Source organism: Aotus nancymaae, unplaced genomic scaffold (assembly GCF_030222135.1).
Source record: "Aotus nancymaae isolate 86718 unplaced genomic scaffold, 86718_ANA_hifiasm-v0.15.2.pri h1tg000048l, whole genome shotgun sequence".
NCBI classification, from domain to species: Eukaryota; Metazoa; Chordata; class Mammalia; order Primates; family Aotidae; genus Aotus; species Aotus nancymaae.
In genome coordinates, this window is record NW_026988462.1 from 5,402,319 (window position 1) to 5,429,542 (window position 27,224).

Here is a 27,224-nt window from a genome sequence, read left to right on the forward strand (position 1 = left end):
AATGATCGGAAGGGAGAGAGAAACATCCATGGAGTTACTCTTCCTTTTGGAGGCCTGTGTCTTCAAGGGCAGAATTACACATTTGTTCTTCCTGCACTGACTGAGCTTTTGAGATCTGCCTGAACATCCTGAAGAAAACTCCAACATAGTCCAGTGTGTGTTTGGAAGGAAAAGGTTGCTGTGGCAGAAGGGATTCATGGGAAATGTTGGAAATTAGACTTCAGCTATTGTGCAGGTCTCTCATAGACAGGGATGATGAGAACATCTTTCCACTAGTCCATCACATGTGACACACACACACACACACACACACACACACACACACACACAAACATGAGCATCAGCAGCTGTAGACATTCCTAAGGTGACACATTAAGAAATGAGGTTGAATTCCCTAATCTTACCCTACCAAGGATTAATTAGTCTCACTCTGTTGCCCAGGCTGGAGTGCAGAGTCTCGCTCTGTTGCCCAGGCTGGAGTGCAGTGGCGTGATCTCAGCTCACCGCAACCTCCCTGGTTCAAGCAATTCTCCTGCCTCAGCCTCCCGAGTAGCTGGGACTACAGGTGTGTGCCACCATGCCCGGCTAATTTTTTTGTATTTTTAGTAGAGATGGGGTTTCACTGTGTTAGCCAGGATGGTCTCCATCTCCTGACCTCATGATCTGCCTGCCTCAGCCTCCCAAAGTGCTAGGATTACAGGCGTGAGCCACTGTGCCTGGCTAGTCCTCCTTTTAAGACAGAAAGGATAGGGTCTTGGCACAAGCCAAATTACAAACGTGTCTATTTTATGTTTATTCAAGCACTATTCCTCACTTTGCAAACATCTGCTTTGCCCACTGCCTCCTTTGTACATTTTACCTCTTATGGCAGTGATCCGACAGATGAGAGCTTTGAGTTGTATTTGCTTCACTGTCTGCCACAACCACCTTGGAGCCAAAAATACCCTTCAGATAAGCCACAAAGAGATTTGGCCTGGGCTGAAACCAAAATCAACTTCCAAAGACCATGGTACTTACAGAATGAGAGCTCATAACTGCACTGAAGAAAGTGAGTTGTAAGACAACCCTGGAATGTGGCTCTCTGCATTTGAACAATGGGTAAACAATGGGGCTATAACAATACCTGCCTTTAAAAACTAGTGGGTTCTGCTAAATTTCCAGAGAGAGAACCAGAAGATCTGATTTTATATTTTTAGTTAGAAAATTCCTTGTTTTCTCCCTGTGGACCCTCAGAACCTGATACCATCTTATCACATGGACTTGCAAAGTACAACATAGTTTTAGAATTATCCCAAGGAACACACCTTTTCATGGAATTAAGAATGAATACAGAAAGATGTATTGACCTTTAAAAACACCCAAGTTTCTCTATTGGCAAAAAATATTCCTTTGATCCATTTGCAAATTTTGGCTATTATCCCAATTTCCTGCCACCTTCAACAGATAAACGTTTTTGAGTTGGGGGGAAGAGTAGGGTTAAAGCTCAAGGTAAATTCCACCACCTTTAATCTGACATCTCCTTTTACTTCTTGAAATTAGTGAGAGTTTCTACTTCTTGAAATTAGTGAGAATTTCCAATGTAATAATCAACAGTGATTTATGCAGATAATCAAGTGGATACTTTCAAAGAATATGCAAAGCTGGCCGGTGTGATGGCTCATGCCTGTAATCCTAGCACTCTGGGAGTCTGAGGTGGGAGGATCACTTGAGCTCAGGAGTTTGAGACCAGCCTGGGCAATATAGTGAAATCTTATCTCTATAAAAGGAAAAATAATTTTAAAAAAGATTTTTAAAAATTGAAGACTATGCAAATGTCATATCATATTTTAGTAAATGTGATTAATGTTTCTTGCAGAGAACTTGTGGGTGAAGTAGAAAGGTAGGCAGAAAGAAGAGAATATTCCTGTTTTCCTGTCCACAAATATGCCCATATGTGGCCTTCCATAACTTACACTCTTCACCTCACTGTAGCCTCTTTCTGATTTCATTGTCATACTTGCTTGCTTTGCTGGCTTTGTTGACAGTCTCTATTTCAAACTCTTTTCAACATCCAAATCTAGGAAATATTTTAAGATGTGCATTTTCCTGTCATTCCATGTAGTACCCATGACTACTACTTTTTTATTTCAATGTTTAAAATTCTGATAAAAACACATGTAACATAAAATTTACTATTTTAACCATGTTGAAGTGTACAGTTCAGTAGTATTAATTATATTCACGTTGTTGTGCAAACAGTCTCCAGGAGTCTTTTAAACTTTTGCCAAACTGAAACTCGGTACCCATTAAAAACAACCCGCCGTTTCTGCCTCCCCCTTGTCCCTAGCGACCACCATTTTACTGTGTGTTGCTATAATTTTGACTAAGTGCCTTACATAAGTAGAATTATACACATTTGCTTTTTTGTGACTGACCTATTTCATGTAGCATAATGTCCTTAAGATTCATCTATGTTGTAGCTTGGGTCAGAACTTTCATCCTTTTTAAGGCTGAATAATATTCCATCGCATGTATATTCCACATTTCATTTATCCATTCATCTATCCATGGACACTTGGGTTTCTTCCATGTTTCAGGTTTTGTAAACAGTGCTGCTGTAAACATGGGTATACAATACCTCTTTGAGAGTTTGCTTTCCATTCTTTTGAGTATATACCCAGAAGTGGAATTTCTAGATCATATGTTAGTTTTATTTTTAATTTTTTGAGGAACCTATGGACAGCCCTCGATACACCATTCTTTCCTTTCGTTTTATATAAAAATGCATTCTTTTGAATATTGTACCTGTATTTTAATCAATGCCTCTTAACCCTCAATATTAGCCACTTTCCATGGTTTAGTGTTTGGCCCTCTATTTTTTTTCTTTACATTTTCTTCTTTGGTGAACACATTCACTCTTGTGGCTTTTATTAATATTATCACCTCTATGAAAATCTACATATTCACCTCTGGCTTCTGTCTTGAGATCAAAATATTTAGCTATATATTAAATATTTCCAATGGGCAAATATCCAAAATACAGGCCCAAGACAGACTCCATCTATGAATCCATTTCTCCTCACTTACATAAGAAGCATTTGAGCAAATTTAACCCTACCACAAGATAAAGTCAACAATTAGAAGCCAGTATGCTTGGGTGGGCACTGGGAACCAGTTGAGACTTTTAAGTTTTACTCCCATCCCTTTCATTCATCCATATGAACATGTCCATCAGAAGAGATAGATGCTCCAGAAATGGGACATCTGCTGAAGACTTCTTTTACTGAGTGAGTATAATGCACCAGGAGAGTGCACATCCCCCTCACTTAAAACATGCTCCCGGTTGGGCGTAGTGGCTCACACCTGTAATCCCAGCACTTTGGGAGGTTGAGATGGGTGGATTGCCTGAGGTCAGAAGTTTGAGACCAGCCTGGCCAACATGGTGAAACCCCGTCTCTACCAAAAATACAAAAATTACCTAGGCATGGTGGTGGGCACCTGTAATCCCAGCTACTTGGGAGGCTGAGGCAGGAGAATTGCTTGAATTCAGGAGGTGGAGGTTGTAGTGGCTGACATCATGCCACTGCACTCCAACCTGGGTGACAGAGTGAGACTCTGTCAAATGAAAAAAAAAAAAAAAAAACTAAACTAAATGAAAAATTTAAAAAAAAAACACTTTTTTTGAAGACCAAAAAATCTGCCCTCGATGGTATCCCTTGCATGTGATGTCCTCTCTGCTCAGTTTTTTGCTCAGTTCAATTTTCTTGGTTTCCCAGGAGAATGGTGTCTCCCTTCCATTCAAATCCACCTCAGCAACAAGTTTATTTTTAAAATGAAAATGAGGTCACTACTCTAATTAAAACCATTAGTGGTTTCTGGTGGTTAGCTGGATAAAGTTTAAATCCCTTCCTTAGCTTCTTATTGGTGTCTCACGGGCTTGCCCCAACCCACCTCTCCAGCTTTGTCCTTCACTGATCGTCACTCAAGCTAGACCCCACTCATAGCAATTGCTTCTTGTTCTTCAACAAGCAGTGCTTCTTTCTGTGCATCCTTCCTCCACTTGCCAGAGATATCCTCCCTTACCTTCCTCCACAGGTTCCTGAAACATCCTTCTGTACTCAGCTACGAGCTGTGCATAAACTGGCCTCTCCCATCCTCCCACTCCACCCTTACTCTACTCCAACACTGGCCTCAAATGTAGCAAGTTGGCTCCCATTTGAGGCTCGATCTTTGCATTTGCTCTTCCCTCTGCCAGAAGCACTCTCCTTCCTGCATCACTGCAGGGCAACTAACCCCTTTGAGCCATTGAGGCCTCAGGCCAAACAGGTACTTTCCAGAGACACCTTCCCTAACTTCCCTTTCTTATGCAGACCCTGCCTCACTCACTTGCAAAATGCTGCTTTATTGACCTCACTCCTCTCAACCTTATTTATTTATCTATTTAGTGTGTGTCTCTCCCCTTCAATAGAATGTAGACTCTAGAAGAATGGGGACCTTTTGGATTTTATTCAAGGATATATTTTCAAATTTCAGAACAGTGCTTGGCACACAGCAGGCAGTCAATAAGTATTTGTAGACTACATGAATGGTAGGTAGGTGGGAATATTTAGTATAAAGCAAGCTTGTCCAACCCATGGCCTATGGGCTGCCTGTGGGCCAGGATGGCCTCGAATGAAGCCCAACACAAATTCGTAAATTTTCTTAGAATATTATGAAATTTTACCGCGATTTTTTTTCTTTTTGCTCATCAGCCATCATAAGTGTTAGTATATTTGTGTGTGGCCCAAGACAATTCTTCTTCCAATGTGGCCCAGAGAAGCCAAAAGATGGGACACCCTTGGTATAAAGAAACTTTGTTCTAGTGCTAAATTCCTTTCCCTAAGTGTCAGGCTTGTTTTGTCAGTGCCTGGGTCAGTGTTGGGGCTCCCACTGCCTATTCCATTGACAACCCCCTTAGGCAGTTTCCCTCCCAGACTCTCAGGCCTTCTGGGAACCCTCCACCTTTACCAGCAGCAGGGCTGGTCAGGTCTGGATGGCTCAGTCTACACCAGTGCCTGTCTATCTGCCTGACTATCAGCGTGCAGACCCAAACTACTTAGTCCTGTTGTTTTTTTCTCCCTCCCCCTTTTTCTTCCTCTTCCTCCTCCTCTTCCTCTTCCTCCTCCTCCTTCCTCCCTCTTTCTTCCACCTCCTTCTTCCTTCTTTCTCCTTCTTCCTCCTTTCTCCTTCTTCCTTCTTCCTCCTTCTTTCTTCTTCTTATTTGAGATGGAGTTTTACTCTTGTCATCCAGGCTGGAGTGCAGTGGTGTGATCTCGACTCACTGCAACCTCCTTCTCCTGGATTCAAATGATTCTCCTGCTTTAGCCTTCCAAGTAGCTGTGATTACAGACACTTGCCACCACGCCCAGCTAATTTTTGTACTTTTAGTAGAGATGGGATTTCACCATGTGGGCCAGGCTGGTCTAGAACTCCTGACCTCAAGTGATCTGCCTTCCTCAGCCTCCCAAAGTGCTGGGATTACAGACATGAGCCACTGTGCCTGGCCAATCCTGTCTATTTTTAATGCTGGCTAATCAGAAAAGGGTGCTTAATAATTGCTGCCAATCATGACTTATAAAACCCTTTTAAACACAACTTCATGCATTTTCACAGACTTCTTAAAACGTGTTCCTGGCATGGATGGATTAATGGATAAACAAGATGTGGTCTATCCATTCGATGGAATGTTATTCAGCCTTAAAAAACAAGGAAGTTCTGCCTCATGCTACAACATGGATGAAACTTGAAGACATTATGCCAGGTGAAAAGCCAGTCACAAAAGGACAAATTCAGTGTGATTCCACTTATATGAGGTACCAAGAGTCATCAAATTCACAGAGACAGAAAATAGAATCGTAGTTGCCTGGGAGTGGCAGAGGTAGAAATGAGTTCTTTAATGGGTGCAGAGTTTCAGTTTTGCTAGATAAAAAAGTTCTGGAAATTGGTTGTGCAACAGTGTGAATGTACTTAACACTACTGAGCTGTACACTCAAAAATGGTCAATGTGGTAAAGTTTATGTTGTGCGTATTTTAATTTTATCACAATTTAAAAACCATAAAGGAGAGGAATAGGCTGGGCACAATGGCTCATGCCTGTAATCCCAGCATTTTCAGAGGCTGAGATGGGTGGATCATTGAGGCTAGGAGTTTGAGACCAGCCTGCCCAACATGGCGAAACCCCATCTCTACTAAAAATACAAAAATTAGCCAGGTGTGGTGGCGCATGCCTGTAGTCCCAGCTACTCAGGAGGCTGAGGTGAGAGAATCACTTGTGCCCAGGTGATGGAGGCTGCACTGAGCTATGATGGCACCACTGCACTCCAGCCTGGGTGACAGAGCAAGACCCTGTCTCAAAAAAAAAAGAAAAAAGAATATATCGCCCATAGAATATATTGCCCACAAACATATTGTGTATGTACTTGTACTGGAAACTGAAATTCTCTTTGGAATGTTTCCTACTGGGAAGCTGCTGGAGAAGGATCTAAAGGAATGAGGATCTGGAGTTTGGTGTGTGGATCCCAGGAGGATTCAATGAAACAGTAGTGAGAAGGCAAGACAGTTGTGCCGGGAGATGAGGCTGCCTGGGAGCTCCAAAGAGGTGCTTCCTTAGTGCACCACGGTGACCTCGCACCTCTCAGGGAGAGCCTGATCCATAACTCTTCCAGTGCTCCTAGGATCTGTTAACCAACAATCTGTTTTTGTTTAATTACATAACAGAATTAATAGACTGTAAATTTTTCCCCTTGGTTTGCTTTTAAAATCATCTTGTATTGTTTCTCTTTTTGTTGTGCATGTGTGTGTTTTTTAAAGAAAAATGTTCATTTATGTTTACCATCTCCATGTCTTAAACCTTTAAGTTCAACACCATTTTACTTTTCCCAAGACGTCCCTTCTCTTGATTCTTGTTTTTTTTTTTTTTTTTTTTCCAGAATTCCCCTTTCTAGTATTCAGTGGCCTGTTTTCTTTTGAGAGAAAAATGTTTGGCAACTTACTCTTTGGCTGCAAAAGTGTTGAACAGGTTTTAAACACTTGGATTTCCCAGCTGGCCCTAATCCTTTGCCTGTTACATAAAGGGACCCCTTAAACCTCTGAAACTGCGGGGACATTTGTGTTGAAGTTCACTATTCTAGGATTATTTGGTGAGGTAGATATGGATGTGAAATTGCAATGCACATTCAAAGATGACATTACCATGAGTCCAAATCTATCTGCACAAAGCTGGGGGGATGGGCAGACCTGCCATCCTCCTTGTGTGGTTGGCCTGTCCTTTGCAGAGTCACAGCTCTGCTTCCTGCCAGGGCTGTGGTGGTTGGCACAGAGTCCTGGCACTGAGCTCAGTGGCCCCTTCTCCCTTAAACCCAGCCACACTGCTTCTGATTCCTGGCTCACGCTTGCCATTGCTTTTCTTGTTGAAAGAAATTTCAAGGCTACATTGCTCTCTAGGAGCCTAAAATAGAGGCTTGACCATGATCCTTTCATAGAATTCAGTATTTAGCCTCACAGTAGTTAAAAATTGCCAGATAATATGCATTATTCACTATTAATATGTTTATTAATAACTGATACAATAGATTATTTAATTATACAGCTAGTTATTGATACAAAGATTTCACAATTACAGCTGACATTTTTGTTTTAGTGACTCCTCTGTACGGCCCTGTATTGCTCTGTATAGAAGCATTTCATCTTCACAACAACTCTATGAGGTAGGTACTACTATCCTCGTTTTCCAGCTGGAAAACAGGCCTGGGGAGATTGAGAAACTTACCCAAGTCCCACAGCTAGGGAGTGGTGGAGCTGGGATTGAGTCCAGGTCATCTGTTTTCAGACCTAGACCTGCACCTGAGTTTGTGTCCCTAGGTGCATTCCACAGAAACCAACAGCAGATGGCGCAATGAGGAAAACAAAGGAAGGGTCCTGTACTGGAGGCTTGGGTCCCCCTCAAATTCATATGTTGAAACTCTAACCCCCCATGTGATGTCATTTGGAGGTGGAGTCTTTAGGAAATAATTAGATTTACATGAGGTCATGAGGGTGGGCCCTCCCCTGGTGGAATTAGTGCCCTTATAAGAAGAAGAAGAGAAAAGAGCTGGGTCAGTCTCCAGCACATGAGCACACAGTGAGATGGCAGGTCAGGAGAAGGGCCCTCTCCAGGAACTCAATCTGTCGGCCCTTGACCATGAACTTCCCAGCCTCCAGAACCGTGAGAAATCAATGTCTACTGTTTAAGCCATCCAGTCTATGCTATTTAGTAATAGCAGCCTGAGCACAGTAAGACAAGGGGTAGTGCTTTTTAATCAAATCAGTTTCAAAAATGCCCTATACAGTACTATCTTCTGATCTTAAAGGACCAATGATGCCAAAGAAATCAAAGACTCTGGAAAGTCCTGCAATAAAGGAGCTATTTAAATTTGTTTAAACAATTGCTTCTCAAACTTTTTGACTACGGAACATCTCCCCACTTACGAATATCTCAAAGAACACACTGGGAAGGTACTACTGGAAGTAAGGAATATGCCTCAGACATGATTGTGCGCTTATTTTCCAGGTGGGATGAGCTGCCCAGTGAAGTCACAAAGTCGTATAGGCGGGGTTTGATAGTTGAGAAGAGGAGAGAAGAATGCAGACAGAGCCTAAGAAAAGGCAGAGGGCTGCATCCAACAGGCGGGAAGTACCATTGCAGGGAAAAGAGTCCAGACATTCTGGAACATCTGGGGAAGATAAAAGGAAGTTGTTGTTCTTGGGATAAATCTGGTGAGAACTTACTTTCGAAAGCAGAGTTTAGGGCCTGTCCTGGTTGAAGGAGTTGGTTTTAAGAACAGAAAGGACATTCCAGTATTAAGTGTTAATTTGAACATAGGAGGATAGGATAAAAAATGACTCACAGAATTATTGTGTCATCTGGGCTGGAAAGTGTCATATTTACTGCCCATTAGAAATTCCTTACAGGCTGATTTCCTAAAGTTATCTTCATTTTTATCTAGGAAATTACAAGACATGAACTCAAATAAAAGCCTCCGTTGACCAAGGGAACAAGAAGATCTTGTCTAGCCCTGGTAATACCCAATAAATGTTTGCTAAATATATTCATAGGGGCCACGTATGGTGGCTCATGCCTGTAATCCCAGCACTTTGGGAGGCCAAGACTAATGGATCACTTGAGGTCAGGAATTTGAGACCAGCCTGGCCAACGTGATGAAATCCTGTCACTACAAAAAATACAAAACTTAGCCAGAGGTGGTGGCATGCACCTATAGTCTCAGCTACTCAGGAGTTTGAGGCAGGAGAATCACTTAAACCCTGGAGGTGGAGGTTGTGGTGAGCTGAGATTACACCACTGCACTCCAGCATGGGCAACAGAGAGAGACTCTAACTCAAAAAAAAAAAAATTAAATTATAAATAAATATATTGAGAAGATAAGAAAGGGAGGATCACAATTTGGGTTTTGCATCCCTAAAATGAAATATTAATTTTACCAAGCAGTTAGTTTTTTATGGTAGGGGTGGAGGGGAGAAGCGGAGATTGCTGGCAGAAAGATAGAAAATTACACAAAAAGCCATCAAATTGTGTGATCTTATGATGAGGTTTCATGTTTGTTCATCTGCCAGATGATGAGGCCAGATTAGATGGTTTTAAAAGACCCTATCCGTGATTTTTAGCGTTTTGTCAGAAGCCTTGGTGCCACGAGGAGGCCCTGCTGATTTCTGTGCGGGCTCTGGTCAGGATGGTGAAGCTGTTCATCGGAAACCTGCCCCAGGAGGCCACAGAGCAGGAGATCCGCTGTCTTTTCAAGCAGTGTGGGAAGGTACTGGATGGTGACATCATTAAGAATTATGGCTTTGTGCTCATAGAAGACAAAACTGCAACAGAAAATGCGGTATGCAGCCTGCACCGTAACAGTCTTCGTGGGGTGAACATCATCGTGGAAGCCAGCAAGAGTAAGAGCAAAACCTCAACAAAGCTGCATGTGGGCAACCTCAGTCCCACCTGCATCAATAAGGAGCTTCCAGCCAAGTTTGAGGAACATGGGCCGGTCATCCAATGTGATATCATGAAAGATTATGCCTTCGTACACATGGAGCGGGCAGAGGAGGCAGTGGAGGCCATCAGGGGCCTTGATAACACAGTTTCAAGGCAAATGAATGCACGTGCAGTTTGTCCACCAGCCGGCTTAGGACTGCACCCGGGATGGGAGACCAGAGTGACTGCTGTCGGTGCGGGAAAGAGGGGCACCGTTCCAAAGAGTGTCAGATAGATCGTTCAGGCCGCGTGGCAGACTTGACCAAGCAATAGAAGGAGCAATCCGGAGCAGTGTGTACGCCTTACACCATGAGCTATGGGGATTCATTGTATTACAACAACATGTACAGGGCGCTCGATGCCCACTACAAGCGCTGCGGTGCTGCCCGGTCCCATGAGGCCTCCGTGGATAATGACGCAGAGCAGACCCTGTCCCAGCTGCCACAAGTCTAGAACACAGCCACGGCCAGTCACCGCACCTCCGCCTCTCTCCATCCCTGTGATAGACACCTGGTGCCCACCTCAGGATCTGCGGCCACAGTGACTGCAGCTTCCACTTCCTATTATGGGCGGGTCCGGAGTCCCCTGCAGACCCAGTCCCCACTGCTGGAGAGGGCTACCGTTACGGGCATGAAAGTGAGTTGTCCCAAGCTTGGCAGCCAAGAGGAATTCTCTGTACGAGGTGGCCCGGTAGGAGCAGAGCAGTGTGCCTATCGGGCGGGGCACTCAGCCTTTTAAAGCTTAAGGTGAGATGTGTGTGGGCTGAAACTCCGCGCTGCAGTTGTGCGTGAGAATCACCCTTCGTGGTACTCCATCTCTGGGAAGTTCTCAGCTCTGTGCAGTTCCCTCAGGAACCATGGGCCTTAATTTACTTTGCTAAGTTCAGACCTTCTCCTCCTCTCCTCCCCTCCCTTCCCCTCCCCTCTTCTCCTCTCCTCTCCTGCCCATTTTCCTGTCCTTCTCTCCTTCAATACTTCTGTAGTTTCCCATTCCTGTTCTGTTCTCCTAGCAGGTCTTGTTGTGTGCCGAAACTGTGCTGGGGGCTGTGCTGGGGGCTGTGCAGGTGGGAGTGTGTGGTGGGGGCTGTGCTGGGGGCTGTGCTGGTGGGGGTGTGTGGTGGGGGCTGTGCTGGGGGCTGTGCTGGTGGGGGTGTGTGGTGGGGGCTGTGCTGGGGCTGTGCAGGTGGGGGTGTGTGGTGGGGGCTGTGCTGGGGGCTGTGCTGGTGGGGGTGTGTGGTGGGGACTGTGCTGTCTCCTCCCTGCCTCCTGCGGCTGTTGGATTTGGGAATGACCTTGGTGAGAGTCTCCACCAAGGTCTCTTTTTGGTCCAAAGGCTAGACCTATAGAGTTGGATCACTTTTTTATTTCTGTTGAAATAAATGGTTTTTCAACTAAAAATAAAAAGACCCTATCCATATCTACAATCCTAAGATTCTCTGTTCTTCAGAACAGGAAGTTTGGGAAAGCAACTGATTTATTCAGAGATAAGCGCACTTGATACAATTCAGACCATACGTTTATAATGGGCATTTAACACGTAAATCAATTGTACGAGTAGATTCTATTTACTTTTTCTTTTGTTAAGCAGAAGAATAAATAAACATAAGCGGCCTCAATTATTTAACACCAAAAATGTTGACATTGTAGAGATAAACCTCAATATCAAGAAATAAGCTTTCCATGTTCTCCTTGAAATAAATAGAAAGTTTGTCTGATATCAATGATTATCCCTTAGAACTAGGATGTATTGAGGTTTTATGTGAGCAAACAGGCTATTTTCAATTTCTGTGTTTGTATATTTACCTATAATTGCCAACTTTCTACAAATGATGTTTCCTCTTGGGTAAATGCCAATTGGATTTAGCAAATGTCATGATTATTCGTGCCATCTATTGGTGAAATGTAGTATGACAGCATCTTTTTTGTGTGCAAGACAGCTACCATGGAGAGAGGAGGGTTGTCAGGACAAATTAAACAGGGATTCTGTACTCAAGAATAGCAGAGAATCTATCTTTTATGAGGCAATTTGAAATCTGAACACTGGAAGGGTATTTGATGGTAGTAAGGAATTACTGTTTATTTTTAGCTGTGACATTGATATTGTGGTTATGTTAAAATGTCTTTATCTTTTAGAGATACATAGTAAGATATTTCTGAATGAGTGTAAGTGATATGTGTAACTTGCTTTAAAATAATACTAGCAATTTTCATACATGCACAATGTAGATTAACGTGAAATAAGCCAGATGCAAAAGGACAAATATGGCCAGTCACTGTGGCTCACACCTGCAATCCCAGCACTTTGGGAAGCCAAGGCAGGCTGATCACTTGAGGCCAGGAGTTTGAGACCAGCCTGGCCAACATGGCAAAACCCTGTCTCTACTAAAAATATAAAAACTAGCTAGGTGTGGTGGCACGTGCCTGTAATTCCAACTACTCAGGAGGCTGAGACAGGAGAATCACTTGAATCCGGGAGGTGGAGATTGCAGTGGAGCCAAGATCGTGCCACTGTACTCCAGCCTGGACAACAGAGTGAGGCTCTGTCTCAAAAAAAAAAAAAAAAAAAGTGGGGGTGGGCAAATATACAAGGTATCTAGAGTAGTCAAATTCACAGAGACGAAAAGTAGAATGATGATTACAAGAGACTGGGGGAGGGGAGATGGGGAGTTATCGTCTAATGGGTCCAGAGTTTTAGTTTTGTAAGAACTCTTTTCTGGAGATGGATGGTGGTGATGATTGCGCAACAAGGTGGATGTCTTTAATACCACTGAACTGTGCACTTAAACATGATTAAAATGTAAATTTATAGCATGTATCTTTTACCACAATAAAAAATTAGGGTCTGGTGGGTGCACAAAAAAAAGAATTAGGGCCTGGAGGTAGGAAGGGGCATTCATCTGGGTGGGTGGGGTGGAGAGGGTACCTGAGGTCACCAGCTTGGCGGTAGAGGCAGGGCGGTGGAGGTAGAGATGCAGAGCTTCAGGGTCCACCGACCCTTACCTTCAGCCAGAGAAGTAACCCTCCAGATAACTGCAAGAACAAACCTGCAATCCTGAGAAAACCCACAGACCCTCTGAAGGAAGCAGACTGCTCCCGCAGGACCCAGGAGACACCCCAAATACTGTGAGTGGCCCAACTGTGGAAGCAGAAAAGGGAGACCCTCCTCTTCCTAGCAGAAGAAGTTTCCGACTTTACCTGGAGATCAGTCAAGTTAGTGAGCCGAGCTAAGCGAAATACAATGGTAGAGGAAGCAACAGAGAGGCCCTGTGAGCTCGCTGGGTCCCCAAGCAGCCCATTCCTGCCTGGCACCACAGAGATCCATCAGGAGGGTGGCCAGAGGAGCAGAGGGTAAAACTCCACAGGGAGAAGGAATTCTCTAGGTGAACTTTGCAACAATTTGAAAGGGGCAAGAAGCCTCCTGGCCAGAACCTGGGAGAGGGCATGAATCTGGAACACAGATTTCACATGCAGGGGGAGGAACTGATGCTCTTTTCTTTTGAAACTGGGAGGTGAAATGCCTTGCACAAGTTTTCAAGCCCATCTCACCCTCCACTTGGAAACAGACTTGAGGCTTTTGGGGGAGGCATGGTGGTAGTGAGACTGGTCCTTTGGTTTGTGTGGGAGCTGGGTGAAGCCTGTGACTGCAGGCTTTCCCCAACTTCCCTGACAACCTGCATGACTCACCATAGGCAGCCATAATCCTCCTAGGTACACAACTCCAGTGACCTGGGAATCCTACCCCTGTCCCCAACAGCAGCTGAAACAAGACCCGCCCAAGGAGAGTCTGAGCTCAGACACACCTTACCCCACCCCCACCTGATGGTCCTTCCCTACCCACCCTGGTATGGAAGACAAAGGGCATTTAATCTTGGGAGTTCTAGGGCCCTGCCTGCCACATGTCCTTCTCCACATTACTACAGCTGATGGTTTCTGGAAAGCGCCACCTCCTGGCAGGAGGCAAACCAGCACAAAAATAGAGAATTAACCAAAGTTAAGGACCCTCATGGAGTCCATTGCACCCTCCACCACTTCCACTGGAACAGGCGCTGGTATCCGTGGCTGAGATACCCACAGACAGTTCACATCACGAGACTCTGCAGAAAAGCTCGGAACTGGGTATACTCACTGGGTAGCTAGACCCAGAAGACAGGCAGCAATCACTGCAGTTTGGCTCACAGGAAGCCACATCCATAGGAAAAGTGGGAGAGTACTAGATCAAGGGAACACACCATGGAACAAAAGAATCTGAACAACAGCCTTCAGCACTAGACCTTCCCTCTGACAGAGCCTACCCAAATGAGAAGGAACCAGAACAACCCTGGTAATGTGATAAAACAAGGCTGTTCAACACTCTCCAAAAATCATACTAGTTCGCCAGCAATGGATCCAAACCAAGAAGAAATCCCTGATTTACCTGAAAAAGAATTCAGGAGGTTATTAAGCTAATCAGGGAGGGACCAGAGAAAGGCAAAGCCCAGTGCAAAAATATCCAAAAAATGATACAAGAAGTAAAGGGAGAAATATTCAAGGAAATAGATAGCTTAAAGAAAAAAAAATAATAAAAAATCAGGAAATTTTCAACATACTTTTAGAAATGTGAAATGCTCTGGAAAGTCTCAGCAATAGAATTGAACAAGCAGAAGAAAGAAATTCAGAGCTTGAAGACAAGGTCTTCTAATTAACTCAATCCAACAAAGACAAAGAAAAAAGATTGAGAAAATATGAACGAAGCCTCCAAGAAGTCTGAGATTATGTTAAATGACCAAACCTAAGAATAATTGGTGTTCCTGAGGAAGAAGACAATTCTAAAAGCTTGGAAAATATATTTGGGGGAATCATTGAGGAAAACTTCCCCAGCCTTACTAGAGACCTAGACATGCAAATGCAAGAAGCACAAAGAACACCTGGGAAATTCATCGCAAAAAGATCTTCACCTAGGCATGTTGTCATCAGGTTATCCAAAGTTAAGATGAAGGAAAGAATCTTAAGAGCTGTGAGACAGAAGCACCAGGTAACCTATAAAGGAAAACTTACCAGATTAACAGCAGATTTCTCAGCAGAAACTCTACAAGCTAGAAGGGATTGGGGCCCTATCTTCAGCCTCCTCAAACAAAATAATTATCAGCCAAGAATTTTGTATCCAGTGAAACTAAGCATCATATATGGAGGAAAGATACAGTCATTTTCAGACAAATAAATGTTGAGAGAATTCACCATTACCAAGCCACCACTACAAGAACTGCTAAAAGGAGCTCTAAATCTTGAAACAAATCCTGGAAATGCATCAATACATAACCTCTTTAAAGCATAAATCACACAGGACCTGTAAAACAAAAATACAAATTAAAAAGAAAAAAAAACAAAAAACAAAAAACAAAGTACACAAGCAACAAAGAGCATGATGAATGCAACAGTACCTCACATTTCAATACTAACATTGAATATAAATGCCCTAAAACTCCACTTAAAAGATACAGAACCACAGAATGGATAAGAACTCACCAACTAACTCTCTGCTGCCTTTAGGAGACTCACCTAACACCTAAGGACTCACATAAACTTAAAGTAAAGGCATTTCGTGAAATGGACATCAAAAGTGAGCAGGGGTAGCTATTCTTATATCAGACAAAACAAACTTTAAAGCAACAGCAGTTAAAAGAGACAAAGAAGGACATTATATAATGGTAAAAGGCCTTGTCTGACAGGAAATGATCACAATTCTAAACATATATGCACCTAACACTGGAGCTCCCAAATTTATAAAACAATTACTAACAGACCTAAGAAATGAGGTAGACAGCAACACAATAATCGTGGAGGACTTCAATATTCCACTAACAGCACTAGGCAGGTCATCAAGACAGAAAATCAACAAAGAAACAATGGATTTAAACTATACCTTGGAACAAGTTGACTTAACAGATATACACAGAACATTTCATCCAACAACCACAGAATACACACTCTATTCAACAGCACATGGAACTTTCTCCAAGATAGACTATGTGATGGGCCACAAAATGAGATTCAACAAGTTTAAGAAAACTGAAATTATATCAAGCACTCTCAGGCCACAGTGCAATAAAACTAGAAACCAACTCCAAAAGGAACCTTTGAAATCATGCAAATTAAATAATCTGCTCCTGGGTCAAAAATGAAATCAAGATGGAAATTAAACATTTCTTTGAACTGAATGACAATAATGACACAACCTCTCAAAACCTCTGGAATATAGCGAGCGCTAAGAGAAATAGGGTAGTGCTAAGAGAAAACTCCATAGCCCTAAACGTTTACATCAAAAAGTCTGAAAGAGCACAAACAATCTAAGGTTACACCTCAAGGAGCTAGAGAAACAAGAACGAACCGAACCCAAACCCAGCAGAAGAAAGGACATAACCAAGATCAGAGCAGACTAAATGAAATTGAAACAAACAAAAAAAATACAAAAGATAAATGAAACAAAAAGGTGGTTCTTTGAAAAGATAAATGAAATTGATAGACCATTAGCAAGATTAACCAAGAAAAGAAGACAGAAAATTCAAATAACCTTACTAGGAAACAAAACAGGAGATATTACAACCAACACTACTGAAATACAAAAGACCATTCAAGGTTACTACAAATACCTTTACTCATATAAACTAGAAAATCTAGAAGAGATGGGTAAATTCATAGAAAAATACAACCCCCCTAGCTTAAATCAGGAAGAATTAGATACTGTGAATGAACCAATAACAAGCAGTGAGATTGAAATGGTAATTTAAAAATTACCAACAAAACAAAGTCCAGGACCAGATGGATTCACAACAGACATTCAAAGAAGAATTGGTACCAATCCTTTTGACACTATCCACGACATAGAGAAAGAAGGAACCCTTCCTAATTCATTCTATGAGTCAGCATCACCCTAATACCAAAACCAAGAAAGGAAAGGACACAACCAAAAAAATAAAAAGATAAAAAATAAAAAAAACCCAAAAAACTGCAGACTGATATCCTTGATGAATATAGACACTAAAATCCTTAACAAAATACAGCTAACTGAATCCAACAACATATCAAAAAGATAATCCACCATGATCAAGTGGGTTTTATACCAGAAATGCAGGGATGGTTTAACATGCACAAGCCAATGAATGTGATACACCACATAAACAGAATTAAAAATAAAAATCACATGATCATCTCAATAGATGCAGAAAAAGCATTTGACAAAATCCAGTATCCTTTATGATTAAAACTCTCAGCAAAATCGGCATACAAGAGACATATCTTAATGTAATAAAAGCCATCTATGACAGACCCACTGCCAACATAATACTTAATGGGGAAAAGTTGAAAGCATTACCTCTGAGAATGGGAACAAGACAAGGTTGCCCACTCTCACCACTCCTCTTCAACACAGTACTAGAAGTCCCAGCCAGAGCAATCAGACAAGAGAAAGAAATAAAGGTCATCCAAATTGGTAAAGAGGAAGTCAAAGTGTCACTGTTTGCTGTTGATATGATTGTTTACCTTGAAACCCTAAGGATACCTCCAGAAAGCTCCTAGAACTGATAAAATAATTCAGCAAAGTTTCCAGATACAAGATTAATGTACACAAATCAGTAGCTCTTCTATACACCAACAGTAATGAAGTGGAGAATTAAATCAAGAACTCAACCCCTTTTACAATAGCTGCAAAAAAACTAAAATACTTAGGAATATACCTAGCAAAGTTGTTGAAAGACTTCTACAAGGAAAACTACAAAACACTGCTGAAAGAAATCACAGATGACACAAACAAATGGAAACACATCCCATGCTCATGGAAGGGTAGAATTAATTTTGTGAAAATGACCATACTGCCAAAAGCAATCTACAAATTCCACACAATCCCCATCAATATACCACCATAATTCTTTACAAAGTTAGAAAAACAATTATAAAATTAATGTGGAACCAAAAAAGAGTCCACATAGCCAAAGCAAGACTAAGCAAAAAGAACGAATCCGGAGGTACCACACTACCTGATTTCAAACTATACTATAAGGCCATAGTCACCAAAACAGCATGGTACTGGCATAAAAATAGGCACATAGACCAATGGAACAGTACAGAGAACCCAGAAATAAACCCAAATACTTACAGCCAACTGACCTTCAACAAAGCAAATAAAATCATAAAGTGGGGAAAGGACACCCTTTTCAACAAACGGTGCTGGGATAATTGGTGAGCCACATGTAGGAGAATGAAACTGAATCCTCATCTCTCACCTTATACAAAAATCAACTCAAGATGGGTTAAGGACTTAAACATAGTACCCAAAACTCATGATTAAGGACCTAAATGTAAAACCCGAAATTGTAGAAAATAACATTGGAAAAACCCTTCTGGACATTAACTTAGGCAAAGATTTCATGACCAAGAACCCAAAAGAAAGTGCAATAAAAACAAAGATAAATAGCTGGGACCTAGTTAAACTAAAGAGCTTTTGCATGGCAAAAGGAACAGTCAACACAGGAAGCAGCCAACCCACAGAATGGGAGAAAATCTTCACAATCTATACATCTGACTAAGGACTAACATCCAGAATCTACGAAGAACTCAAACAAATCAGTAAGAAAAAAAAACAAACAATCCCATCAAAAAGTGGCCTAAGGACATGAACAGACAATTCTCAAAAGATATACAAATGACCAAAAACATTTGAAAAAATGCTGAACATCACTAATGATCAGGGAAATGCAAATCAAAACCACAATGCAATACCACCTCACTCCTACAAGAATGGCCATAATAAAAAAATAAAAAAACAGTAGATGTTAGTGTGTATGCAGTGAACTGGGAACACTTCTACACTGCTGGTGGGAATGTAAACTAGTACAGCCACTATGGAAAACAGTGTGGAGATTTCTTAAAGAATTAAAAGTAGGGCCAGGTGTGATGGCTCACGCCTATAATCTCAGCACTTTGGGAGGCTGAGGCAGGTGGATCACCTGAGGTCAGGGGTTCAAGACCAGCCTGGCCAACATGGTGAAACCCTGTCTCTATTGAAAAACAAAACTAGCTGGGCGTGGTGGCAGGTGCCTGAATCCTGGCTTTTCAGAGGCTGAGGCAGGAGAATTGCTTGAACCCAGGAGGCAGAGGTTGCAGTAAGCCGAGATCACGTCATTGCACTCCAGCCTAGGTGACAAAAGCAAAACCCTGTCTCAAAAAAAAAAAAAAAAAAAAGAACTAAAAGTAGAACCACCATTTAATCCAGCAATCCCACTACTGGGTATCTACCCAGAGGAAAAGAAGTCATTATACCAAAAAGATACTTGCACATGCATGTTTATAGCAGCACAATTTACAATTGCAATATCATGGAATCAACCTAAATGCCCATCAATCAATGAGTGGATAAATAAACTGTTTTATATATATATATATAAAATATATGTTATACATATAAATATATATAATATTATACAATATTCCATATATATATACACGAATATAAATATATATTTGGAATACTATGCAGCCATAAAAAGGAATGAATTAACAGCATTTGCAGTGACCTAGATGAGACTGGAGACTATTATTCTAAGTGAAGTAATTCAAGAATGGAAAACCAAACATCATATGTTCTCACTGATATGTGGGAGGTAACCTATGAGGACGCAAAGGTATAAGAATGATAAAATGGACTTTGGGGACATAGGGGGAAGAGTGGGAGAGGGATGAGGATTAAAAGACTACAAATATGGTGCAGTGTATACTGTTCAGGTGATGGGTGCACCTAAATCTCACAAATCACCACTAAAGAACTTACTCCTATAACCAAATACCACCTGTACCCCAATAACTTATAAAAAAAAATTAAGCCAGGTGCCATGGCTCATGCCTATAATCCCAGCACTTTGGGAGGCTGAGGCAGGAGGATCACTTGAGCCCAGGGATTTGAGACCAGCTTAGGCAACACAGTGAGACCCTGTCTCTACAAAAAAAAAAAAAAAAAAAAACCAACTTAAAAATTAGCCAGGCATGGTGGTGTGCACCTTAGTCCTAGCCACTCAGGAGGCTGAGGTGGGAGGATCACTTGAACCTGAGAGGTCAAGGCTGCAGTGAACCATGATCATTGCAGCCTGGGCAACAGAGTGAGATATCATCTCAAAAATTAAAACATTAGAAAAAATTAGAAAGTGGGGAATGGGAGTACAGATGTGACAAGATCTTTCATGAGTTCACAGAATACATGAGCGTTTATACTCTTCTGTTATTTTTGTAAGTGTCTCAAATCCTTTATAAGGAAAAATTTCTTTTTTTCCCTAACAAAATTCCTTGTCTAGGAGGGGAGATAAAATGTGAACATGAATAACTTCTAAATGACAGAAAGAGATAAACTAAGAGAAGTGCAGAGGAAATTTCAAGAATTACTATGCTTCCGCAGATGAGCCCAAACGCAAAGCTTCGCACGGTAATGACATGCTCGTTAGCTAGTCTTCAGCATTATTTGTACTGAATATTCAAAAATGATTTTGTGATGACTTTATATCTGTGTGATGTTCTCTTCACAGGTAACCCTCTAAGGGAAAAATAGAAAAGTAAATCTTGCAAACAGGAGATAGTCTTCTTGGGAAACTTCAGTTTTGGGCAAGAGGATGCTGGGATAGCAGAGACTGGGCAAGAGTGTTCTCCTAGAAATGACATCATAGGTTGCCAGAACAAATTGCCGGTGAGAATAGCATGTGCTTAATCAGGAGATAGATGCAGAGACCTCGGTGTAGGTTAGAATCATGCTATAGATCAACAGGCTGGGCCGGGTGGGGTGGCTCACGCCTGTAATCCCAGCACTTTGGGAGGCTAAGGCAGTCGTATCACCTGAGGTTGGGAGTTCAAGGCCGGTCTGATCAACACGGAGAAACCCTGTCTCTATTAAAAATGTAAAATTAGCTGGGTGTGGTGGCGCATGCCTGTAATCCCAGCTACTCAGGAGGCTGAGGCAGGAGAATCGCTTGAACCTGGGTGGTGGAGGTTGCGGTGAGCCAAGATGGCGCCATTGCACTCCAGCCTGGACAACAAGAGTGAAACTCCATCTCAGAAAAACAAAACAAAAACAAAAGAGCAACAGGCTGGACACAGACCATTCAAATCCATGTGAAACACAGCACAAGGACAACAGCAGCAGCGACAACAGCAAATCTCCACCTCATTATGGCCACTACTTTCAACCTCCTTTCTCCATCAGAAACCTTATTTCTTGAAGTTTTCCATGTGCAACTCATTCATTGAGCACCCAAGTAGCAGGCTCCATGCTGAGCCCTGAGGCTGTAAAGGGAGCATGTACTTCCGCCTTCCCAAAGAGCTCACAACACAGCGAGTTGGAGGCACACCCACAACTGAGAGGCTAAAGTGTGGCTACTGACTCATATGGCCAGGCTGGAAACAGAAAAAGCGTCAGGAATAAAAAGCAAGGCACCTTTCATTCCGTTTGAAATGCCTGTGAGGCAGGTTCACTGGACTCTGGTTACCAGTTCCAGAGGAGATCCCACTGTATGGAGGATAGCCAGGATCATCGCTATGCAACCTCCAGGAAGATGAATCCAGATACTTCCAGCCATTGCATTTTTTTTTTTTTTTTTTTTTTTTTGAGATGGAGTCTCACTCTGTCACCCAGGCTGGAGTGCAGTGGAGTGATCTCAGCTTACTACAACCTCTGCCTCCTGGGTTCAAGCCATTCTCTTGATTCAGCCTCCAGAGTAGCTGGGATTATAGGCACATGCTATCATGCCTGACTAATTTTTATATTTTTAGTAGAGACTGGGTTTCACCCTGTTGGCCAGGCTGGTCTCAAACTCCTGACCTCAAGTGATCCACCCACGTCAGCCTCCCACCTATTGCGTCTTGGGCTACAGTTTCTACCACTTGTAGAAGTTGAGTGACATGGAACACTCACAGAACAAGTTAAGCAAAGCAACTTTATTCATCACAGATAGGCAGCCAGGCACAACAGAAACCGAGCACCCATTGCGAGCTGGTTCTGCAAAGCTCGGGAAGCTGCTGGGAATGGATGGAGTCTCATCTGCACGTGCCCCACATCACACCCCGACCGAGGCACCCTGAAGGCACTCCACTCTGGATTTTATACCCTGGGGGAAAACTGGGATCACTGGACACAGCATTACAGGATATCCTGTTCTAAGAGGAACAGAAACAGAATCTGGCATGTTCTGGATGGCTTTTCCTTATCTCAGAATGTTGTTTCCAGCACATTCTACAATGATTCTGAGAACTACAAGTGAAAAATGGGGGAAGAGCTGAGTTATCAAGGCCATCCGGGCACTAGTGCTGCAATGCTTGGGAAGGTCATCCCAGGGGAGGTTACATTTGAGTTGGCCTCAGAGGATGACTAGAATTTCTAGTCCTGGCCTGACCCGGTGGCTCATGCCTGTAATCCCAGCACTTTGGGAGGTCAAGGCGGGCAAATCACAAGGTCAGGAGTTCGAAACCAGCCTGGCCAACATCGTGAAACCCTGTCTCTCCTAAAAATGCAAAAATTAGCTAGGCATGGTGGCAGGTGCCTGCAATCCCAGCTACTTGGGAGGCTGAGGCAGGAGAATGGCTTGAACCCAGGAGGTAGAGGTTGCAGTGAGCTTGTCTCAAAATAAATAAATACTTTAAAAAAAAAAAAGAATTTCTAGTTTTTATCTGGAGGAAATAGAACGAGCAAAGACATACAACCATGTTTGCCAAAAACAATTTGTCCAGTGAACGTGAGTAAACTCAGGCTGAAATGTAGCAGGCATGATGGGAAAGGAGCTATGGATTGAGCCTGATTATGAAAGCTCTGATGTGCCACTCTAGGGAATCTGAGTGGGCCCGGGCTTGAAAACCAGCAGTGATGAATGGTAGAATTCTCTTTGGCCAGATCAGATTTGAAAATAATTTTGAATGCCTTTGGATAGGAAATTCAGTCCCAATTACTCACAGACCTGTGGCGTAAGTCCTGAAATTAAGATTTAAAATTAAGTGCTGCCTTGACCTTGAAGGCTGGTAAAATCAGGGTACAGAGGCTCAAATGGATTAACTGCAAGTTTTCCTCCTACTCTGCTCCTGGTGGGTAAGGTCCTCTAGCCCAGCAGCCCTCCTTGGCAAAGGGACAGCCACAGTGCTGGGCTTCAGTTCCCCGCCAGCCTGCAGAATCATCCAAGCAAACCAAACGCATCCTCCCACAGGAACAAGGGGCACCTCACTCTCTTGTTACTACAAAGCCTGCCTGCCACAGCTCCTGCTGGTTCACTCTGTTTCAGACTGCAATCCCCACGTGGCTCCATGGGGGGTGGTGTCGTCCTCTCCTGGGCTGTGAGCATAGGTGACTAATTACCTGCTGCCTATCTCATCTGTCTAGTGTTGGGTGTCATACATTCAATCATCCTCTCAACCCTAGGGCGGGAATCCCTCCCTCACCAGTGGGGTGAAGTGGAGGCAAACTAAATAAGACCGCATCATACCATGTTGTATTGCACCCTGCTTTTTCTTCTTCCTTTTTTTTTTTGAAACAGGATCTCACTCTGTTACCCAGGTTGGAATGCAGTGGCACGATCTTGGTTCACTGCAATCTCCGCCTCATAAGTCCAAGCGATTCTTGTGCCTCAACCTCCCGAGTAGCTGGGACTACAGGTGCTCACCACCATGGCCGGCTAATATTTTTTTTGTATTTTTAGTAGAGACAGGGTTTCACCATGTTGGCCAGGCTGGTCTCGAACTCCTGACCTCAAGTAATCCACCCATCTTGGCTTCCCAGAGTGCTGGGATTACAGGAGTGAGCCACTGCACCTGGCCGCGCCCTGCTTCTTTCCACACTTACATTTCCTGCCTAACTGAAAAAGCTTGACCTTGTGACACCTCTTTTCAGGGGAATGACATACAAAATTATTCATGACATATTATGAAATATTTTACAAATATTTTCCTTTAAGGAAGATTAGGGAGGTAGTGTTTAGGATAGATTCTACATGGAACACATTAGAAGTAAAACGACGAGTCAAGAAGTATCTGAACAGAATGATAGCCATAATTGAGTGGCGTGCAGTGGATACTGTGATACCACTGCCCAGAAAGGACAGTGAAGGACATCAGGCCCCAGCTGCCGGCAGTGCTGCCGCACCCAGGCTGTAGCTTTTAGCCCTCTCAGAAAGTGCCTGAGCTGCAGAGAGCTGCCTTGCCCAAGGGCATGCCCTGTCTTAGTCCTTTGGGGCTGCTATAATACCAGAGACTAAGCAGTTCATAAACAACAGAAATGTATTTCTCCCAATTCTGGAGGCTGGGAAGTCCAAGGTCAAGGTACCAGCAAATTTGATGTCTGGTGAAGGTTGGCTTCCTAACTGATAGATAGTGTCTTCTCACTGTAACCTCACATGGTGGAGGGCGCAAGGGACTTCTCTGGGATCTCTTCTATAAGGGCACTAATCCCATCACGAGGGTTCCATCCTTGTGACCTAATCACCTCCCAAAGGCCCCACATCCCAATACCATCACCTTGGGGGTTAGGATTTTAACATGAGTTTTGGAGGGACACAAATGTTCAGACCATAGCACACCCTTCCTGGGGAAGATCATATTGAGTGACCAATGGCCTCCCAAAGTACTATGATTACAGGCGTGATTAAATTTGTGGATGTTTAATGGGCTTATTTATTTTTGAGATGGAGTTTTGCTCTTGTTACCCAGGCTGGCATGCAGTGGTGTGATTTTGGCTCGTTGCAACCTCTGCCTCCTGGGTTCAAGCAATTCTCCTGTCTCAGCCTCCAGAGTAGCCAGGATTACAGGCCCACACCACCATGCCTGGCAAATTTTTTTTGTATTTTTAGTAGAGATGGGGTTTCACCATGTTGGCCAGGCTGGTCTCAAACTCCTGATCTCAGGTGATCCACCCACCTCAGCCTCCCAAAGTGCTGGGATTACGGGCATGAGCCACCGCCTGGCTGGCTTATTCATTTATACTTCAAATAGGATTAAGTTCATCATGAGAGTAAACAAATCCAGATGGTTCTGAGACTGAATCTAAGCTCCTGGGTAACACAGCAGGGTGGGTCTGGATGAGACTCCCTGCCCTGGATCAACAAGATTGGTCTCACAGGCATACACTGAAGGCAGCCTGAGAAGGTGTGATTTGATGGGCAGCTAGAAGACCCATCTACACCCAGAAGACATGACTCAGTGAGGTTCTAGATCCTTTCTGCCACAGCAGTCACATGTGGGGTTTGTAGAAAAGCACAGCTCTCAGACCCCGCCATGCATGGCTCCTATATGCCTTGGGTCATATATGTTAGAGCAGGGGTCAGCAAACTACAGCCTTTGGGCCAAATCTAACCTCCCCATCCAGACCTGTTTCTCCATAGCCTATGTAAAAATGGTTTTTACATTTTAAAAATCTTTTGTAAATTTTTAAATTTTTAATTTTTGTGGGTACATAGTAGGTGCACATATTTCTGGGGTACATGAGATGTTTTGATACAGGCATGCAATGTGAAATAAGCATATCATGCAACGGGCTATCCATCCCCCCAAACATTTATCCTTTGTGTTATAAACAATCCAATTATACTCTTTTATATAAAAATGTACAATTAAGTGATGTTATGATTGAGATTTTACTATATATATTTTTTTGAGACAAGAGTCTTGCTCTGTTACCCAGGCTGGAGTGCAGAGGCTTGATCTTGGCTCATTGAAACCTCTGCCTCCTGGGTTCAAGTGACTGTCTTGCCTCAGCCTCCCAAATAGCTGGGACTACAGACATGTACCACCTCACCTGGCTAATTTTGTATTTTTAATAGAGACGGGGTTTTGCCATGTTGGTCAGGCTGGTCCCAAACTCCTGACCTCTGGTGATCCACACACTTTGGCCTCCCAAAGTCCTGGGATTATAGGCATGAGCCACTGTGCCTGATTTTTTTGTTTTTTGAGATGGAGTCTCACTCTGTCACCCAGGCTGGAGCGTAACGGCGTGATCTCGGCTCACTGCAACCTCCGCCTCCTGGGTTCAAGCAATTCTCCTGCCTCAGCCTCTCAAGTAGCTGGGATTATAGGCGTGTGCCACCATGCCCAGCTAATTTTTTTATTTTTAGTAGAGACAGGGTTTCACCATTTTGGTCAGGCTGGTCTCGATCTCCTGACTTCAGGTGATCCACCCACCTTGGCCTCCCAAAGTACTATGATTACAGGCGTGAGCCATCACGCCCAGCCACCTGATCGAGTTTTCACATTTTTAAATAATTGAAAGAGCCCAAAAGAAGAATATTTTGCAATGTAGGAAGATTATCTGAAACTCCAAGTTTAGTGTTCGCAAATGAAGTTTTCCTGGAACACAGCCATGATCATTCACTTAAGTATCACCTGTGACTGCTCTCATGCCCAACAGCACAGTTGAATAATTGCCACAAAACCACTTGGCCCTCAGAACCTAAAAGTTTCCTACCTGGTGCTGATCCCTGCTTTACAGTTTTGCTGCTTCACTCTGTGGTCTGAAGACCAGCCTCACCGGCTTTACCTGGGAGGCTGTTAGAAACGCAGAATCTTGGTCCCTGCCCTAGACCTACTGATTCAGATCCCAGGAAATTTCTATTCCCATGAATCTTGGAGAAGTCCCGGCTTAGCAGGCTCTGCCCTGGCCATCCTCTGCTGCCCCTCCCCTCAGTGCAGGCAGTCCGCAAGTTCAAGGGCATGCATACTCCTGGAACCACTTCCCCATCTAGGCCACGCTCTGAGTGCCTGGGAATTTTCTGCTTCCAGAGTCAACACCAGTCTCCTCTCTGGGGTCCATCCTAGCCCAACAGGTGGTCAAGATGCAGCTGTTACAGGGTGGAAGGAGAGTCCCTGTGCTTGAATTTACAGATGGTGCATCCTCTCGCTCAAGCAGCAAGTTCCTCAAGGCACAAAGTGGGAAGAGGAGGGGTAAGGATGGGGGCTGGGGTTAGCTCTTGCTGTCCCATTACCTTCTGGCTTGGGCTCTAGAGCCCAGGAATTCTTGCCTGCCATATAGTTATGTATATATATTTGATAGTTTAGTCACTTGATAGATAACTTTTTTTTCCCCGAGTTGGAGTCTCACACTGTCGCCCAGGCTGGAGTGCAATGGCCCAATCTCAGTCCACGGCAACCTTCACATCCTGGGTTCAAGCAATTCTCCTGCCTCAGTTTCCCAAGTAGTTGGGATT

General features: G+C 43.3%; 1 protein-coding gene and 1 pseudogene across 3 annotated transcripts in view; one reads left to right on the forward strand and one right to left on the reverse strand.

Annotated features, from left to right (window-relative positions):
• The window catches only part of CLDN10 (claudin 10), a 165,311-nt gene that overhangs the window by 86,332 nt on the left and 51,755 nt on the right, over positions 1 to 27,224 (reverse strand). The gene's annotated exons all lie outside the window — the stretch shown is intronic.
• LOC105721549 (RNA-binding protein 4-like) lies at positions 9,744 to 10,777 on the forward strand (annotated as a pseudogene).